We start from the raw sequence: 6,000 nt of genomic DNA, 5'->3' as shown, positions 1-6,000 counted from the left end.
TACATCTCAACAAATCTTTTAGAGAGAGAGATATTTAATAGCAGTAATTATAAACTACTCTGCCAACTTATGGGCTGCTTTACATTTCTGGCTTCCTGCCACATTTTTTTTCCCCCAGCGCCTAATGAATAGCAACTTTTGTGTACCGTAGAGCTGTGCTCCATTTAAGCAATATCCCCAAAGAAATTGGCCTTTACCAGTAGTTAATCACAACTTTGTTAGGCATTGCCTGGGGCGATTTGACAAAAGCCATTCGTTAACTAGAAACTGTAATCAGTGGTTTATATCTCAGCAATGTATACTTTCCGTGAGGCCACATTATAATAGATGGAAAATCGGTTATTTCCTGAACATCCCATCAACAACCAATTTTCCACCAGTCAGCCCAGAGATGGATGTCCTATGGGCATATAGGGAACTGGATTAACTGATGTCAGCGGGGAAAAAAGATACCAGAAACACACACACGAGAAGCTAGTGGCTTTCATAACAAAATAAAAATAAGCCACTGTGCAGTATTTGAATTGCCTCTTGTAAGTCAGGTTAGCCTTTCAAAAAAAGTAAACTTTGATATTATATTACTATTGATATTACTCCTTAGCAGGAAGAGTAATTAAGCACTGGACCAACTTACGTAGAGATGTGGTGGATTCTCTGTCACTTTACGGCAAGACCGAATGTATTCCTAAAAGAATATGTTCTGGCTCAACCAGAAATTACGGGCTTGATGCAGAAATTACTGCCTGCAGTTGAAAGGCTGGTGTTATACAAGGAGATCAGACTCGGTGATCATAGTGGATCCTTAAAAATCTATGAACCTGAGACTATTTTAAGGATTGATCATGCAATCTTTAGTCAGATGAGTAATTATTACACCTATTCGTGAAGTGAATGGGCTCACTTGCCACTATACTGGTGTAAATAATTTAGGGGCCCAATTCTGCTGTCTCTATACACAAGGAGTATCCTTATTCACTTTGGTAGAGCTACCCATGCAGAATCCCCTTTTGAGGTCTCTAGATGTTTGCAATACAAATAAAAAAGAAACCTGGCAGGATCTAGCCTATTGCTTAGTTTCTCATTAAGAAATCTTCCTTTCTTTCTGTCAACTGTACAGCTGGGGTGTGTTACAAATGGCAAAATACTAACCCACAGCCATGAGCATAACCGGAACAATTCACTCTTAGTGTTCTCGGTTTGTTTTGTTTTGAAGTTTTCCCTCTGATCCAAGAACTGGGAAGCCAGATCACAGATGCAAGTGATTACATGCACCTTCAGCGGATGGCACAGAAATGTTGCAAGATCCAGTTTTCAATTCTTTAAGGAGGAAAAAAATATCCAACTGAGTTAACAATTCCTTCTCTATTTTCATTCTTAATGTGATAAATTGATAGGACACTATTTTATCAACTCTTTCTAAAAAAGTGTCACAAATTCCTAAATAAGGGAAAGAATGACTCTGGATGACTGACTAGCCAATGGAGTTGTTGTTGTAAAGCATGTGATTGCAACTCCTTGTGACATTACTCTGAAAAGATGGATTAAAAGGAAGGCATGTGTTGCAGTGTAAGTTACAACTTATCTCAGAAAGTTTTAACTTAGGCCTTTGCATGCCTAAGGAATCATTTTAAAGGGAGCTTAAGCTTTATGAGTCCCTTTAGATTTCTACACAAATCTGCAGCTGCAAAGATAGTTCAAACTATTTGATGAAGGGCTGGGAGTTTGAACAGGACACAGGGAGCCACGTTTCATGGTTTCTGTCCCTGGAAATGCCACAGACCCTCTGTGTGAATTTGGCCAAGGCACTAAAATTCTCCATGCCTTGGTTTCCCCTCTCCAAAATATGGAAAGAATATGGGAGCATTTTGAGGTTTGGTCCACATGCATGGCAGATCAGTAGATGAATGGTGCTCAAGTGAACAAAATAATTTCCGAACAGCTTTTTGCTGTGCATTCCCTGCAGTATTTCCCCCCACTCCCCTGCTGCCCGGCTCCACCTCCAGCCAAATTCTTGCCTTTCACCTCAGTTTTGCTGTTAACAGATCTTCCACAGCTGTGGGAGCAAGATTTTCCCAGAAGCAGCTCCTCTGATGTGTCCATCTTATGTAGATAGATATTTTGATGTAACTAGACATTCACAAGTTTGAACACTTATCCAGGGTGGAGGTGAACTATCCCAACCCCATAGGTCTGCTAAACTGAAATGAACTCTAGCACGAGCAAGACTACTCATGAGATTTCTGGAGCTTCTTCCCCGCCCGTCCCCCCCAATGGGGACAGAAATACCACAATTTCATCAGTGCAAGCACTTCAGCTTCCAGTCCTGAGTCCTGCTTAGATCCAGAACCAGAACCATTTTAGAAATACTAAAGGTTAAGCAAACTTTTTTTCAAACCTCAGAAAATATTTGGATTGGGTCTTATGTGATTTTTCTGATTCACCCATCCGTATGGACCAGCCACATCACTGAGCTTTGGAATTGGAAGGATGGATGTTCATGGAAAATTCAGAAGATGGTTGGGATGTGCTAGAAAGGATTATTTTAAAAGATTAATACAATTACCCAGAAGAAACAAGAATGCAAAGACAAGAGCCTTCAGCAACATGACTGTCAAAGAGCTGGATGGCTTTGGGGGGTGGGGAATGTTCACGTGTATACAAAATATATCTGGCCGTGATTTAATGGTAGGCTTAAACATACTTTAAAGAGTTCTAAGCACAGGAAGAAATATGCTGCTAGTAAAGCTTCCGTGTTATCAGCACAACTAAATAATGACGTGCAATGTGTCATGTGTAAAGAATATATTAATGCTTGCATAAATATTTTCCTAATGTCTGCCTGGCCGATGTCTACTTGGCAAATAACCAGTGGATAGTAAATAATGCTCACATTTCTGTTTATTTAAGGTCTATTTTCTCCCTTGTATTTTACATTGGCAATCATTTGAGGCCGTGCAGGGGAGGGGGTGGGGGGAAGAGCCACAGCCTTGTAAAACGGTTTGTTTTCCTTACAGATTTTGGGAGAAATAAACTGTTTATATCTTGGTGTTTTGCTGCCAGGGCAGTGGATTATTTTGAGAGAGTATAAATGGTGTAAAGCTTAGCCAAGCGGTAGTTTTATAAAGGGTGGAGGTGGGGGGAAGATGTGGAAATTGAAAGAACATAGTGAAGAAGACACTCCCTATATTCTATATAAGTTTTTATACTGCACTCTTCACTGCAATACCTGAGCATCTTTCAGTAGTGCATTAAGCGATGTGATTCTACATCCGTCCTGTGTTGTTTGTTCACTCATCCTCTCCCCAGAGGCCAATGCCTGGGCAGTGGAGGGTATTGTTTTGGTAGGGTGTCTTTTGTTTGTTTTAATATAAATATCCCCGTGGCTATGTCTATATGTAAGAGAAGGCAAGGTCCAAGAAGCGTGCCTTGCGCTTGGAGTGGAAAGTGGTGAGGTTTGGAGCTGCTCTGTACTTCCTGGGAGAAGTCTTTCCACACTCTCGGAACCTGGGGAAGTTCCGTCTTGCACAGATGAGTTTTACCCTTATTGCTGGGAGTTCCATTGTGCCGGAGGGGCAGAGTTCTCAAGCGTGGTCTTTATCCCGGAGCTTTAGACAATCTTTTAGGTATCCTGGGCCCAAGTCGGAGCAGTTTGAAGATAAGGATAGAGACCTTGAACTTGATTTCAAATTCTATGGGCAGCCAGAATGGAGAACAGAAGTCAGGTCTGATGTGTCCGCAGTAGCCTGTGTTGGAGAGGAGAGATGCAGCAGCGTTCTGAACTAGCTGGAGTTTCCTAAGTGCTGAAGGCTTCATGCCCAGGTTTATTGCATTGCGGTAATCCAGCCGAGAGGTGACCAAGGTGTAAATCACTCTCAGTGACTCCATTGTTAATCTGGAGAACCTCCATGTAGTCCGTGCAATTGCCTGCACTGGGACAGTGTGGTGCTCCAGACCTGTCCCCCTGGCACAGATCTGAATGAGGTTGTCCTGACGGCTCCATGAGTGGGACAGGGAAACTCACGGAGTACATGGACACATGTGCGTGTGTTTATCCTTCCTCACCCAGCAACAGCTTTTACCCCTCACAGGATACCCTTCAGAGGAGAACTGTGCATGAAATCAGAGTCAGATTTTGCAGTTCATATATGGATCTGTTTGGGAGGTACCTTGGGGGAAAGGCAGAATTTGGGCCATGGAGCCCGGGGTTCAAGACCCTCTCCTTCACGGGGCCTCAGACCCAGCTTCAGCTCTAGCCCAAATGTCTACACTGCAATTTGATAGCCCCGCAGCCCGAGCCAGCTGACCGGTGGCCATGCCAAGGGGTCTTTGATTGCATTGTAGACATGCCCAGAGAGCACAGTGTGTATGTCTCCTCATCTCAAGCTTCAGCAACACTTGAGAACGAAATGGCTCCATGCTACACACAGCACAGGGTTAAGCACCCATTTGCCAACCATATTCCACCCAACTTGGAGAGTACACCCCCATTTATACCACTGATTTTCATTTAATCTGACAAAGACAGATGTATCTGTTCACCCCGTAGTCTATCAACATTTAATGGCTTGGTCCAAAACTCATTGAAGTAGATTTTAGCATCGGCTCCGACTGGCAAATTTTTTTGTTTTGTTTTTATTTGCTGTTGCTCAGGCCTAGAAATATCTAGGTGCATTTCTGTAGTATCTGGCTGATGAATCTTGCCCATATGCTCAGGGTTTAGCTGATCACCATATTTGGGGTCGGGAAGGAATTTTCCTCCAGGGCAGATTGGAAGAGGCCCTGGAGGTAGCATGGGGCACGGGTCACTTGCTGGAGGATTCTCTGCTCCTTGAAGTCTTTAAACTACGATTTGAGGACTTCAGTAGCACAGATATAGGTGTGAGATTTTTTACAGGAGTGGTGGGTGAAATTCTGTGGCCTGCGTTGTGCAGGAGGACAGACTAGATGATTACAATGGTCCCTTCTGACCTAAATATCTATCTTGTACACCCCCAAAATCACACCATTCCACTGACTAATTGGAGACCCTTCAAATGCAAGGTTCCACATAAAGATTATATCACCTGTACCTAGGTGATGTTATGATCTCATGAGCAAAGTCTACAACTGTTTTCTGAGTTAAGTTCCTCTAATTCTATTTTCACCATCTGTGATGCAGCTGATTTAATCTGCAGATGAGGTAGTCAGGATTCACAGTAGGCAGAATATCTAAAAATATATTTCTAGTGAAAGTTCCATTGCCAAATGAAATGGAAAGAAGGAAAATAATAAAGTAATGACTCAACTTGAAACAGGAAAAAAAAAACAGTTAATATACACTTCAGAGCTCAGCTGTCCCCCTCCAGCAACATTATTCACAGCTAATTAGAAGCTATTTTTAATATTTTGCTATAATTTAAATGTTCTTACACATTGTTTTCAACAAAAGAAAGTGGCAAAAGGAAAGCTTGTCAAACTTGTCTTGGGGTTTTGCTTTTGTTGCTTTTTATGATTAAAATCTTTATTGATTTTTCCACAAATCCAGAGTCCAGAAACACTGACACAAACCATAAGGCAGCAGACAAATTGTAATAATGCTGGTACAATACTAGGCTCGAATCCTACACAGCCTAATAAAGTTATGTGGGCATCTGGAAATTGACAGATTAATGATGCATTTTAAAAAGTTGAGTACATTTTGAAAGCTAGAGATATTCCTTTTTATTCTAGATGGATAGATTAGATTGATTTATGGTTAAACAAGGTAATGTGTCATTTCAACACTGCAGGTCTCTTAGGGCAAACTGCTGATCATATTTAAACCGATGTAACTCAGTTGACATCAGTGTGGCTACATAGGTGTAACTGAGAGTGAAGTATTTAAATCAAGATTGGATGTATTTCTAAAAGATATAATCCTTCACAAATTACTGGATCGATGCAGGAAGCATTGGGTGAAGTTCAATGGGCTTTATTAAACGGGAGGTCAGACTAGATGATCATAATGATCTCGTCAGATCT

Source organism: Chelonia mydas, chromosome 8, assembly GCF_015237465.2.
Source record: "Chelonia mydas isolate rCheMyd1 chromosome 8, rCheMyd1.pri.v2, whole genome shotgun sequence".
Taxonomy (NCBI): Eukaryota; Metazoa; Chordata; order Testudines; family Cheloniidae; genus Chelonia; species Chelonia mydas.
Note: the sequence above shows the minus strand (reverse complement) of the source record.